This window comes from Pleurodeles waltl, chromosome 7 (genome assembly GCF_031143425.1).
Source record: "Pleurodeles waltl isolate 20211129_DDA chromosome 7, aPleWal1.hap1.20221129, whole genome shotgun sequence".
NCBI lineage: Eukaryota > Metazoa > Chordata > Amphibia > Caudata > Salamandridae > Pleurodeles > Pleurodeles waltl.
In genome coordinates this window covers 1,307,909,366-1,307,923,888 of record NC_090446.1, presented here as the reverse complement: position 1 = coordinate 1,307,923,888, position 14,523 = coordinate 1,307,909,366, and the positions used below count along the sequence as shown (strand labels likewise).

At 48.4% G+C, this 14,523-nt stretch overlaps 1 protein-coding gene across 2 annotated transcripts in view; it reads right to left on the bottom strand.

The window, feature by feature from the left end:
• Positions 1–14,523, bottom strand: part of LOC138246226 (C-Jun-amino-terminal kinase-interacting protein 4-like) — a 545,850-nt gene that overhangs the window by 457,423 nt on the left and 73,904 nt on the right. The gene's annotated exons all lie outside the window — the stretch shown is intronic.

Genomic DNA, 14,523 nt, shown 5'->3' with positions numbered 1-14,523 from the left:
TCTGATGGATACAACTACCTGTGGATTCCTCACCTTATGAATAGAGTCCCAAGCAGTACCGCACTCGGTGGTGGGTGCCTGCCTGATTACACCAAGAAATCTTGCAATACCGAACGAGCAAAATAACGTCCCTCCTCACTTCAGAGTCTAGACAATAATGTTTTACGAAGGTATGGAGGGACGCCCAAGTTGCCGCTTTGCATATTTCTACTAACGGAACTCCTCTCGCTAGGGCCGAGGATGCAGACTTAGCCCTAGTAGAATGGGCCCGGATACCTTCAGGAGGAACTTTTTTCGCCAGAGAGTAACAAATCTTAATACACAAGATGACCCACCTGAAGAGTGTTCGCTTATGGACCGCTCTGCCCTTTCGCTGTCCAACATACCCAACAAACAGCTGATCATCCAGGCGAAACTCTTTAGTCCTCTCCAGGAAGAAGCTCAGCGCCCTCTTAGGATCCAGCCTATGCAGCCCCTCTTCCTCCTTAGAAGGGTGGGGAGGAGGGTAGAACGAGGATAGGGTAATAGACTGCCCTATATGAAAAGGAGTGACAACTTACGGCAGAAAAGCAGCTCCGATTTTCAGTACCACTGTATCATGGTAAAAGGAGGTTTAACTGAAAGGGCTTGAAGCTCTCCAATTCTCCTAGCAGATGTGATTGCAATTAAGAAAACAGTCTTTAAGACCAAATATTTAAACGGACATGAGTGCATGGGCTCGAAAGGCGAACCCATCAAGAACGTCAAAACCAAATTCAAGTCCCATTGAGGCATGTGAAAGGGCACAGGAGGAAATTTATTCACTAAACCTGTAAGAAACCTATTTACAATTGGAGACTTAAACAAAGAAGGCTGGTCCGGAAGGCAAAGAAACACAGACAGAGCCGCCAAATAGCCCTTAACCGTAGTCACCGTACAGCCTTTCTTTGCCAAACTAAGAGCAAATAAAAGAACATCAGAAGGGTGGGCCTTCAAGGGATCTTTTTGATTCTCCCCACACCAAGCCACAAATTTTGCCCACTTGCCGGCATAAATGGATTTAGTGGAGTGTCGCCTGGACGATAGAATAACAACCACTACATCCGGTGGGAAAGAAAACGAACTCAGGTTGCCCCGTTCAATCTCCAGGCATGAAGGTGCAGGCTCTGGAGGTGGGGGTGTAGAACCTGCCCCTGCGACTGTGAGAGGAGGTCTGCCCTGAGTGGGAGACGGAGCGGAGGGCACTGCGAGAGTTGAAGCAGGTCTGTATACTATATCCTTCTCGGCCAGTCAGGAGCCACCAAGATGACTTGGGCCCGATCTTGACGAACCTTCCTCAAAACCCGAGGAATCAAGGGTATGGGGGGAAACGCGTAAAGCAACTAGCCGCTCCAGGACATCTGAAACGCATCCCCCAATGCTCCTTGCAACGAATACTGGAGGCTGCAGAACAACGGGCAATGCGCGTTCTCTTGAGTGGTGAATAAATCCACCTGAGGAGTGCCCCACATCCTGAAGATGTGGAGGACCAGGTCTGGATGGAGACGCCACTCGTGATCTATCGAGAAGTTACGACTGAGACCGTCCGCACGTACATTCAGAACTCCAGCCAAATGATTCGCTATTAAGCAAATCTGATGGTCCTGAGCCCAGGACCAGAGTCGCATGGCTTCTCTGCAAAGAAGGTTCGACCCCACTCCTCCCTGCTTGTTTATATACCACATCACGGTAGTATTGTCCGTCAAAATCTGAACTGACTGACCGCGAAGGGTAGGGAGGAAGGCCTTGAGTGCCAAACGTACAGCCCGCAATTCCAACAGATTGATATGCAACATCTGTTCCGCTGGAGACCAAAGACCCTTGATCTCCAGGTCCCCCAGATGAGCTCCCCACCCTAGAGTGGAAGCATCCAAAATTACTGTGGCCACATGAGGTGGTAGTGAAAACGGTTTTCCTTGGGAAAGGTTGCCGTCCACTGTCCACCAATGAAGATCAGCTACAGTGTCCTTGGAGATCTTTATTGAATCCCGGAGATCCCCTTTGTGCTGGAACCACTGCCTGCGGAGGCACCACTGAAGAGCCCTCATATGCCAGCGAGCGTGAGTGACCAACAGAATGCAAGAAGCAAACAGACCTAGCAGGCGTAAGACCTTGAGGACTGGAACTGTCGCTCCAACCTGAAACAATGGAATCAGCGCCTGAATGTCCTGAACCCGCTGAGGCAGGGGGGTAGGCCCCAAACATTGTTGTGTCCAGTACTGCCCCTATGAACAGGAGGCATTGAGAGGGCTCCAGGTGAGATTTGGGTACATTTACTGAAAAGCCCAGATCGAACAACAACTGTGTTGTCATTCGCAGATGAGACAACACAAGCTCTGGAGACTTGGCTTTGATCAACCAATCGTCCAGGTAGGGAAAAAACGCTACTTCCCTCTTTCTGAGATGTGCTGCAACAACTGCCATCACCTTTGTGAAAACCCGAGGTGCTGAAGTAAGTCCAAACGGAAGAACCGCAAACTGGTAGTGTTGCGTTCCGACCACAAATCGGAGATACTTCCTGTGCGACTTGATTATCGGGACATGAAAGTACGCGTCCTGCAAGTCGACAGACACCATCCAGTCTCCTTCGTTCAACGCCAAAAGAACCTGCGCTAGGGTCAGCATTTTGAATTTTTCCTGGAATAAATTCAAAGTCCTCAAGTCCAGGATCGGCCGTAAACGACCGTCCACTTTGGGAATCAGGAAATATCTTGATTAACACCCCTGACCCCTTTCCTGCAACGGCACCAACTCTATAGCACCTTTTGCCAACATGGTGACAACCTCCTGTTGTAACAACAGAAGATGGTCTTCTGAACAAAAGGAAGGACTAGGGGGGAAGGGAGGAGGGAACTCCTGAAAGGGGAGAGCATAGCCCTTTTCCACAATTCCTAGCACCCACGAGTCTGTTGTAATCGACTTCCATTTCTGCAGAAAAAGACTTAATCTTCCCCCTACAGGAGAAGAATGGTTGATAAAGTGGGGAAAACTAGGGCTGCTTCTGCTGTTGCCCACCAGAGGAGGATGAAGAAGATGACAGCTGCTGGGCTGGACCTCTAGCTCTACCCCTACCCCGCCCTCTAAAGGCACGATAGGGTGGATTGGCAGGTTGCTGGGCGTAGGACTGCGACCTCCGAAAGACAGAGCCTCGAGTGAACCCTCGAAACCTACAAAAAGGTCTATAAGGCGTTGCAGCCGAGGTCTGTAAGCCCAAGGACTTAGCTGTCGCCCGACAGTCCTTAAACCGTTCAAGGGCAGAGTCCGCCTTGTCCCCAAACAACTTCTCTCCATCGAATGGCAGATCCATTAGGGTGGATTGAACATCTGAAGAAAAACCAGAGGACCTTAACCATGTATGCCTCCTAGTAGCCACAGATGTTCCCATGGCCCTGGGTATGGAATCTGAAGTGTCCAGGCCAGATTGTATTATCTGCTGAGCAGCTGCCTGCGCATCCATAAAAAGGGAACCAAACGATTTCTGCATCTCTTGTGGCAGTTCTTTCGCCATCTCTTTAGCGGAGTCCATAAGGGCGTGGACGTATCTACCCAGCACGCAGGTAGAATTAGTAGCCTTAAGCGCCATACTACAAGATGAAAAGATCTTTTTTTAAGACTTCTCCATCCTTTTGGATTCCCTATCAGTAGGGACTCCAGGGAAAGTCCCAGGAGCAGACCTTGCAGAACATGAAGCTTGTACCACTAAACTTTCCGGAGTTGGATGTCGTGATAGAAAAAACGGATCTCCTGGTGCGCCCCTATGTCTCCTCGCCACTGCCCTGTTCACAGCTGGAGTTGTTACTGGCTTCTTCCACAAGTCTAGAATAGGCTCAGTTAAAGCCTCATTGAAAGTTAACAAAGGGTCAGCACTGGACGAGGAGGGATGTAGTACCTCTGTGAGCAGGTTAGTTTTTACCTCTGCCACAGACAAAGGTAAATCCAAGTACTCCGCTGCCTTCTTCACCACTGAATGGAAAGAAGCGGCCTCTTCAGTAAACTCCCCCGGAGATGCAATGTCCCACTCCGGGGAAGTATCCAGACCACTTGCAGTGGCAAGACCTTGAAACTCATCCGCAGGCTCAATCTCGCCTTCCTCCAACTGTCTATATTCCTCTTCCTCCAAAAGTCTCAAAGCCTTCCTCCGAGATCGAAGATGCGTCTCTAAGGCCGGCGTCGACAAAGAATCCATCGACGCCGACGACTTCGAATCCCGAAAGTGTCCAGGAAGAGATGGACGACTCCTAGACTCACCCGACGCCGGCGCCGACACGGAGTCGACCGATGACCTTCTCGGAGTCGGTTGGCAGGAAGGTGATGGAGCCGCCCTGGATGGGGACATCAACGACGTCGGATGACGCGGAGAAGGAGTCGGCTGACGTGAAGAAGGATCCACCGTCACAAGAAGAGGACTCCTGCCAGGGGATACCCTCGGCGCCGAACCGCCAGTCTCTGAAGGGCAGAAGGGTATAAATGGAGCAGCCTTGTACGGCGCCAGAGAACCCAAATTAAACGCCAATGGCCCCGTGGGACCCACCGGTGCACCAGCAGGGGCCATGGATTGGAACACAGCATACATCGCATTCAGAAATACAGCCGGATCCGTCCCTGGAGCGGGGAAAGCCGGGTACTGTTGAGCCGAGGTCTGCTGTACATCAGGCTCCCTCGACGCCGGCGAAAACTGAGGGCTACCCTGAACGACCTCAAATACGGATGGCGCCGGCGACAACTCCGGACTCTCGGGTTGAGGCGTGACAGTAGGGCTCATCTCCCATGTCTTCTGATGTCGAGAAGATCGAGACCTCGAACGGCTCTGCTCCGAACGGCACCGAGAGTCATGACGGCGTTGAGAGTCATGATGACGCCGCTTCTTATGCCTTTTGGGAGAAGCATGGGAGGAATCCTTCTTATGGCCCTTCTTCTTCGCTTCTGCCAAGAAGAGCTTCTCCTCACGCTCCTTCAGAGCTTTCGGATCATGCTCTGGCACGAAGAGCATCCTTCCACATCATGCTCCGAGCTAAGGCACCAAATACAATCCGAATGGGGGTCGGTCACTGACATCCGACCCCCGCATTCTCTACACGACTTGAAACCGGACTTTTCTGGAGGCGACATTGTAACCACCAAAAAGCGCTACAGTTATCAACGAGCCAGGAAGAAAACCCGTTGGCGACGAAGACACGGAAAAAAGGAAAACTGATGTCAGTACGCCGACGAGGACCTCTTATTGGCACGTTGACGTCAGACGGAGTTACGTGGAGCCGTACCATTATGACGTCCTCGTCGACGTGAACAGCTAGGAAGAAGACTTTCCGATGGATGCTGACGCAAGGACGAATTCATAAGGTGAGGAATCCACAGGTAGTTGTATCCATCAGAAATACACCTTACCAGGACAGAGGTTGACCGCATTCATCGACGTTGGAGGGGGGAAATGTTTGAAACCACTCATTCTGTATTTGCATGTGGGGCATTGATCTGGGTGAGAGCTGGGGTCCCACTCGATAAGAGTTGATGCAGATGCTGAGGGTCGTTACATCTTTGTTGACGGATGTCTGAATCGTTGGCCGATTAGTTTGGAAAGAGTATAAGCACCAAACCATGATCAGGCCTCTTTCTTACACACTTTGGGGGTTATTCCAACTTTGGAGGAAGTGGTAATCCGTCCCAAAAGTGACGGTAAAGTGACGGATATACCACCAGCCGTATTACGAGTCCATTATATCCTATGGAACTCGTAATACGGCTGGTGGTAAATCCGTCACATTTGGGACGGATTACCACCTCCTCCAAAGTTGGAATAACCCCCTTTGTCTTCACAAATGGCTAAACTTACTGATGACTCATTCCTCATAGGTGGGGATTTTAACAGTGTAATTAATACTGATCTAGACTGTTCCCTCCCACCCCTACAGGGGGGGCCTTAACACACAAAGTGGCCACTGGATTGTGGACATGGCTCTTGATCATGGACATGGAGGATGTATGGCGCACCCAAAACCCATTAGACAGGGACTAAACATACTACTCCCACCTGTATCACGTGCATACAAGGATAGATTTGTCTGTACCAGAACCCTTAGCGGGCATGTCAGGCACTCAGAATACCTAGGCCGTACGGCCTCTGACCACAGTCCCCTCCTGATCTAATTACAAATGGTAGAAACAAACCCCCCATATCGACATGGCATCTACAACCTGTGGCGCTAGAAGATACGGTCTTTAGAGACGCCCTGTCATCCAAACTGACAGATTTCTATACACTCAACTCTAGGACAGCAGCAGAGAGAGATGTGGAATGGGGGGGGCCCTTAAGATGGTGGTGAGGGGGAATTGTATGGGGCAGTCAGTGGGAATCAGGCGAGACCTGGAGTGTGATCTCAGGTGTCTCGCGGCCACGTTACATGACCAAGATAATGAACATGGGGGGTACCCCACTGCACTCCTAAGGTTACTGTAAACCCGCTAACTGTAAGGTGTGGCACTCAAATGACTCCACAAGGAGGAGGGTAAAACGAGGACACTTCTGTCATGGCTGATCCACCCACATTGGAGGGGAACACTGATCACCCAGTTGGAAACGGCTGGGGGCATGGTGCTCTACTCGCCTACACATCTAAATGCGGCATTCCAGAGCTACTAGCTAACATTTTATGGTCCCCCTACCCACAGAAGCCGCTGCCGGCAGCGCTGGGTTGGTTCCTGGGGGAAGAGAAACTAAAGGTCCTCCCAGAGGCAGAACGCGCTCCCCTAGGCACAATGGTAACTGAGGGTGAGATTAGGTCCGCTATTAAATCCCTGGGATCAGGTAAGATATCAGGAGCAGATGGCCTCCCCCTTGAGTTTTATAAACTGTTTGCGGGCGCCATGGCCCCCAGGCAGGCGGAAATGCATATTAAAGCATATGAGAAGGGTATCTTGCCTACCTCGACTAAGGAGGCGCTAGTGATCCCGCTGTCCAAGACCTCGAACCGAGACGTGGTTGTTACTGATTCCTGACCCATTTCTTTGCTCAAAACCTATTTAAGATTGACTATTTTACCTATTTTAAGAGCCACTAAACTACTACTGCATATGCAAGACTTGATCCATAGTGATCATAATGGGTTCATACCCACCCGCAACATCTCCCTCAACCTCAGCAGGCTGTACTCTGTGATATATGATCATTACCGCCCACCGGACCCTGCAGCGGTGATAGTGTCAGTGGGCCTAGAAAAGGCCTTTGACACAGTGAGATGGGACTATTTGTAAGCCACAATGCTCCATCTGGTACTGGGAGACGTCTGGGTAAAATGTGTTATATTACTCTATGCCTCCACTGAAGCAAGAGTTAAGACGGGGCAACAGATTTCCGATGCCTAAGATATCCACTGGAGTACCAGACAAGGGTGCCCATTGTCTCTGCTACTGTTCACCATTGCTATAGAGCCTTTGGCGGAAAGGATTCAGAAGGATGGATGTGACAAGGGAATACAAAAGGATGGAGCGACACATATAATATAACTATATGCAGACAATCTAATTATCTATTTGTGGGATGACGAATCAGCCATCCCCTGGGTCCTGTACTTGCTTGATCAGTTTGGCCTATGTTCTGGTCTTCGCCTCAATAGGATGAAGACGTGTGTTCCCAGCAGTCGAGGACTCTGGTCCACCTGCTGCCTTCCCAGCGGATGTCACATGGGCCCCACATACATTCAAGTACCTTGGCATACAGATCTTTCACAGAGCGGCGATCTCAGGGAGGGAAACTTGGGGAAGGCATACCACTCGTTACGTTACTGTGCTTCCTTCTGGCGCACCCTTAAATTGCCCATTATGGCGCGTATCTCTCTGTCAAAGACGGTTCACTCTTGAGGCTCATTTATTTCTTTGCTAATCTCCCAGTGACAACTCCAGTGTTCTGGTTCAAAACTCTTGACATGCCCCTTTGAGAGTTGATCTGGGATGGTGGGTGTCAAAAGGTTGCACTCACTACCATTCTCCTTCCCCCTACAGCGGGTGGACTGGGGGTACCGGACTTTGAACTTTATTCCCTTGCAGCATTCGCTTACGAGATGGCTTAACAAAATAGGCTCCACGGAATTGGACTGGGACCAGGGTAGATGTAGTTCGGGGACATTGTTACCTGAAGTGCCACCATTGAAATTAAGAACTCCCTGGTCAGGAGTACTGCTAAATGCTGCCTTGGTGCTGAGCACCTAGGCAAACGGGCACCTTGACCCCCTATGCACCTGCGACCCCTTTGGTGGGCTTGACCCACAGTGATCCACCCAGCTGCCTCACACAGGGTCAGATGGAACACTGGTCCAAAGTGGGCTTACAATCACTGGCGACTGTTTTACCCAGGGACGACACGTCGCCCTTTGATGACCTCATGGAGAGGGGTGAGGAATTTAATAAAATATCTACTTGTCCATGGTACAGGTTGCTTCTTGAATCTACTTGTCCCTTTGGTGCCATGTAGTTCAGCGACCAATTATGGCAGCAATCTCATTACGTAAGAGCTCTGATAATAGCTTCTCTGATTATACCAGGTCTACTACTATAGTAGAGCTTGAATACTTGCAATTTCAATCCCTACTAAAGCAATTTCCTTATTTTGCCACCTTTTTGCAGCTCTACATACTGTGGCTGGAGAAGGCAGTAAGCAATAGTTCCAGGGCTGGACTGCCTTTGAGTCTGCAAACCTACTAACTTGCATGTTTAAGGATTTTCACCAGCTATTCTCTAATCTTTCCCATACTGAGAAAGGTTGGAAATTTACTCCTGACAATGGCAGAAGTAGAAGTTCTTCCAGGGTTGGGGAAAAAAAGTGGTTAGAGGGAAAGTGAACTTGTAAAAGCTCAAAAGATTTTCACATCAGCAAATCTACACACGCATATTTGCTTGTGCTAAAATACAGTTCACAAATATTTTCTAGGAGTACGATTTCCTGGTCTACTTCTATAAGTTCTTATGAATTCATAAAAAACACTAACTCAAAGACATATACCATGGGTGCACTTTTGTGACTAAGAATTAGGTCCCTAATTAGGTCTGGTGTTAACCAAGACATTTTGCTTTTCTTAAACTTTTATTTCTTTCTCTATCTATCGATTGGCTTTACTGTGAGTGATCGCATTCTGCTCCTCCACAAGGAGAATAGTAGTTCTGTTCAGTGGCGTAACAAAACTGGAGGGGACCCCTTGCACAGAACATGCAGCCCCCCCCCCCCTCAATACTCACTCAGGGCAGGTGCTGTGCTTAGGGTGGTCCCCGGGAGGCCCCGCACAGGCCATGGGGCCTTTGTTGTGCCACTGGTGGCAATGCGCCCTTTTTGCCAGTGTTCATTACAATGGTGATGGCCTGGCAGCTCCCACAACAATAAAGTGTTACAAAAGCCCTGTCAAAACAAGACATGCATTGACGAAACCAAAAGACTCACAACAAATGTCGGATCAGTTGCTTTGCTAGTGCTTGTTTATTTTCATACTTCCTATAATCTTGTTAGGAATATATTTTGGGAAATACTAGCATGCATCAACACCTTTTAGTAAATCACGCTTCAAAGAAATAGCACCTAAAATTTCATAGTAGCAAAATGTTTAATTTTTCCTACTTGCATTTTTTTCCCAACATTTTATTTTGAAAGCAAATATTCATCACTCTTACTTACAATCTTCTGCAAACATTTGCATCAAATCAGAGAGCATTCTGGGGCCACTGTACTTAGCCTCATATTGTTAAACTTTTCCAACAAGTGCAAGTGTGTAGACTTTATTTTTTACTGGAACTACTGTCAGTAGTGCAGTGTTATAATGTTTATTTACCGCACTCACTCTAATAATAAAGGCTTTTCATTAATGAACCATAAATACAAGTTCAAATAGCATTAACATATAAACACACATATTACCACAACTGCAGACAGTTCCCTTCTCTGTCAACTGGCATCCAAAGGGCTTGTGCTGCAGGGGGGGTTGGGCCTACTTGCCCCAAGGACAAAATAAACATGAACATTTTCTGCCCTTGACCCCAAACAATATGACCCGGGCGTCGGCCTATAGGAATTCCAAATCCCTGATGGAACAGACAGGACTTCCAAGAGGCCAATTTCTTAGATATGAAGTGCTAGTCTGGACTTAAGCACCTATGGGAAAACGTTGATGACGAACCCTGTACTCATATCGTACTACAAATTATGTTAACATTAGGAGAAGTTATTCATCTGGTAACCTGGCTGCATAAAGTCTTAAATGGAATGGTGAGTACGCCACTGGATACCCTTAGAACAAGTTGGACAGCTGATCTGGACAGCAAATTATCGTACACAGAGTGGGACAGGGTGCTAGGATACGCACACAAGGTTTCTAGAAACTCGAGGCTTATCTTCATTCAGTACAATTACACGCATAGGACATACCTTACACCTTATAGACTATAGGTTGTATATGGAGGCGACTCTAGGGGATGTCCTTGATGTTCGACACTGGACATAGGCTTTGGCCATATAACATGAAGCTGTCAAACTGATGGGGTTTTGGGATTAAGTGATCCCTCGGATCAGTCGAAATCTGGATAGGGCACTGGATAATTCCCATCAGTATTCTTGCTGGGCCTCATAAATAGGCCTGCCCTCTAAAAAAGTGGGGAACAGATTTATAGACCTGGCACTGGCCTCTACAAGGAGACTGGTGGCGTTGCCCTGAATAGTGCCTGGAGAGCCCTGAGTGGAGGCATGGATACCAGACGCCACAAGATGGGCACGAGCAAAGGAGCGAGCATTGGTTTTGGAGGCGGCACAGGGAGTTAGACGTCGCCCCATTGCCCACCTGTGGTCCGAGGTGGTGGAAGACTGGACGTCGCCGGATACAGTGGATGACTCTACTGTAGATGGCAGAGTAGCTACGGTGAATGATGAAGTGTCTCTTAGTGATGTAGAGACAATGAGAGTCAGATATTAGTGCTAATTTAACACATGGGGTTAGTCGCCAGAGAAGGAGATGTGGGGGTTGACCCTAACACAGGGTACCCCCACAAACCTGAACACTACAGGGCATCATGACGATGGGATGCCCCCCGGACTCCTATACATAACACACCGCCAATGGGGACACAGCTAATGGGCGACTACACACGGGCAGCCCTCTGCTAAGGCGGAGGAGCGTTGCCCCACAGACAGAAAGCGGAAACATAAAGAGATAATAAAGATATTTATCTCTTTTTTTTTTCTGCCTTCGTAGGGCGGGGCCAGCCTCCTCCACGTCAAGTGGAGGAGGAGTGATATATGCGCTTCTAAGTGTGTATGTTAGTTTGGCCGGCCGCCCAAACTTACATGTGCACTTAGAAACTGGAAATCAAGCGCAGTGCCCCACTCTCCCCCTAAGTGGTATTTCTGCCCATGCAGGCCAATCGCGGTACTTCTTTCATGCTGTTGAACAGCATGAAAGAAGCATTGTGATTGGTTGGGGAGAGAAGATGAGGCAGTTGGAGCAGAGAGGAGCATCACGGGGGGCAGGTACTTTTTTTTTGTTTTTTTTGTTTTTAAACTGTCAAAACACCCACACAACCTGATCTGCGTGCTGCCCCACCACCCCTTCCTGGTAGCAGCCACAACTGCAACTGTATGTATGTATGTATATATATATATATATATATATATATATATATATATATACACTGTATATATATATCTTCACACCAGTTTGACGATTAAGTCAAGGATGCAGCACTCACAGGATTTTATCAAACTTATTTTATTACATAACAGGACCCCCAACCAAACTAACACCAACGCGTTCATCATGGCTTCCTTCTTCCCAAGTGTTCAGTTCTGCCTTAAGATCATTTACAGGAAACACTAGGCAGGTCGAGGGAACAGACTGCAGTAGACATGCTCGCAAATACATATCCACAGTCACTAAACGCTGATACTTCATGGTTTGCACATTAGAATAGTCTTACTTCCAAGCTCATGTAAACAGCGATGTGGACTGCAATGGGGTCCCATGCTTCCCCACTAAATTAGAATATAATTTAGCTAAATAGCCACTGGACCTTCAGTTCTCTGAGAGGGCATAAACAGTACGTCAAGGGTAGTCAGCGGTGCATAAATACAATTACGTCAGAGAAGCTGCATTCGCCGGGTCACATAAAGCTGCACCGTGACCTTTGTCACTAGATGTGGCTGGGAACAACACGAAACCTGAGCCGAACTTGTGACAGGCTTTGGAATGCCTACAGAGCCACGCTCCATGAGAAAAGGCAGGCAGCTGATCTGCACACGCCGGAAGGGGAAATGAAAGGGCACTGATAATGTCCATGGGGGGAAATCCCTGCCTAAGCCTTTACCGCGCTTTTGGCGCCGTGACTCATACATAGTACCCTGAAAGACTTGTCCTCCCGTTAGGAGACTTTTCACAGCACGCCTCTATCCACACAAAGAATGTGAGAGGCATACCGATTACGGGGAAAAAACGAAGACATGGCTTCTCGCTTGCAAAGCCTATATAGAGGCACCTTTCAGCGGCAATTAGTGCTAGAAATAAATACATTTATAGTGCTTGTTTAGACACAGTGTAAACCTGGAGGCGATCAGTAAATGGGACAAAGGAAACGAGTCTTCTACGTGTGCGTTATTTAGAAACCTTTCAAACCAGCACAACATAATATCACACCAGGCTTATTAAAAACGCAGCGAACTACAGGTGGGCGAGTACTCACTGATGGAGCCGCATGCCTGGCTCTCAGCTTGAGGTACTCTTGCAATCTCAAACCCAAAACGAGCCAAGTTTTAATGTAATTTCTGCCTTCAGCCCAGCCTCTCGTCTACTGCGTCACCATTCCCCCCCCCTCTCCTGAAACCTTCCAAAATCGGTCTCGTTGTAAAGCCGGGGGAGCAGGTGAACTCTATATATTTTTTAAAAAAAAACTCGGTATTATCATAACTTTGGAATGGTTTTCTCGGAAGGTCTCTTATTTAAACTTGATTTAATTATGCAACCGCGTGTATTCATTTAACACATAGCAAGAGATAACCATTCAGTGGCTAAACTACATAAAGTGAAACCAAGAAACACAGGTTCAGTCTCAGCTTTCCCCGTGACCAAAATGTGTAATACTAGCTAGACAACTGTTTTATGTCACTGTTACTTCTTTTCCTTTATCACCCTTGAAAGCACATTGAAATAAATACACAAATTCACCTCGTGTGCTGTGCAAAAACCTCTCATATATGTCGAGGTTAGGTGGTGAGCCGAGTTTGGGCAGGGCTAGGGGCAGGCTTAAGTGTAAAGATTTAATGCACTCGAGATCAAAGGTTGGTAAGCTGAGTACCATCAATACTGGATACTCTCATATATGTCCTGATGGACTATAATGGACTATAAGAACAAGTTACTTACCTTTGGCAACGCCTTTTCTGGTGGATACACTAGCTACCTGTTGATTCCTCACAGTCCCATACCAGGACATCTGAAACGTTGCAGAACGACGGACAGTGTGCGTTCTCCCGAGTGGCAAAGAGGTCTTCCTGAGGGAATCCCCACCTCCGCAAGATGTGAAGGACCAGGTCTGGATGGAGACACCACTCGTGATCGACCGAGAAGTGCTGACTGAGACTGTCCGCATGTACGTTCAGAACTCCGGCCAGATGATTTGCTACTACGCAAATCTGATGGTCCTGTGCCCAGGACCAGAGCCGCAGAGCCTCTCTGCAAAGAAGGGATGACCCTACTCCTCCCTGCTTGTTGATGAACCACATCGCGTTAGTGTTGCCCATCAGGAACTGAACCGACCGACTGCAAAGGGAAGGGAGGAAGGCCTTGAGAGCCAAACGTATCGCCCGCAATTCTAACAGATTGATATGAAACATCTGTTTCACTGGAGACCAATGACCTTTGACCTCCAGGTCCCCCAGATAAGCTCCCCACCCTTGAGTGGAGGCATCCGTTATAACCGTGGCCACTGGTGGTGGTAGTTAAAACGGCCTTCCTTGTGAAAGGTTGCCGTCCGGAGCCCACCATCTTAGATCAGCTGCAGTGTCTCTGGAGATCTTTATCGACTCCTCGAGATCCCCTCTGTGCTGAAACCACTGCCTGCGGAGGCACCACTGAAGAGCCCTCATGTGCCAGAGTGCATGAGTGACCAACATAATGCATGAAGCGAACAGACCGAGCAGAAGAAGGACCTTGAGGACTGGAACAACCACTCCACTTTGAAACATTGGAATCAACGCCTGAATGTCCTGAATCCACTGAGGCGGAGGATAGGCCAGATTCAATGTTGTGTCCAGTACTGCCCCTATGAATAGGAGGCGTTGAGAGGGCTCCAGGTGAGATTTGGGCACGTTTACTGAAAACCCCAGATCGAACAACAACTGGGTTGTCATCTGCAGGTGATAGAGCACGAGCTCCAGAGACTTGGCTTTGATCAACCAATCGTCCAGGTAAGGGGATACCGATATTCCCTTCCTCCTGAGATTTGCTGCAACCACCGCCATCACTTCGTGAAGATTTGAGGTGCTGA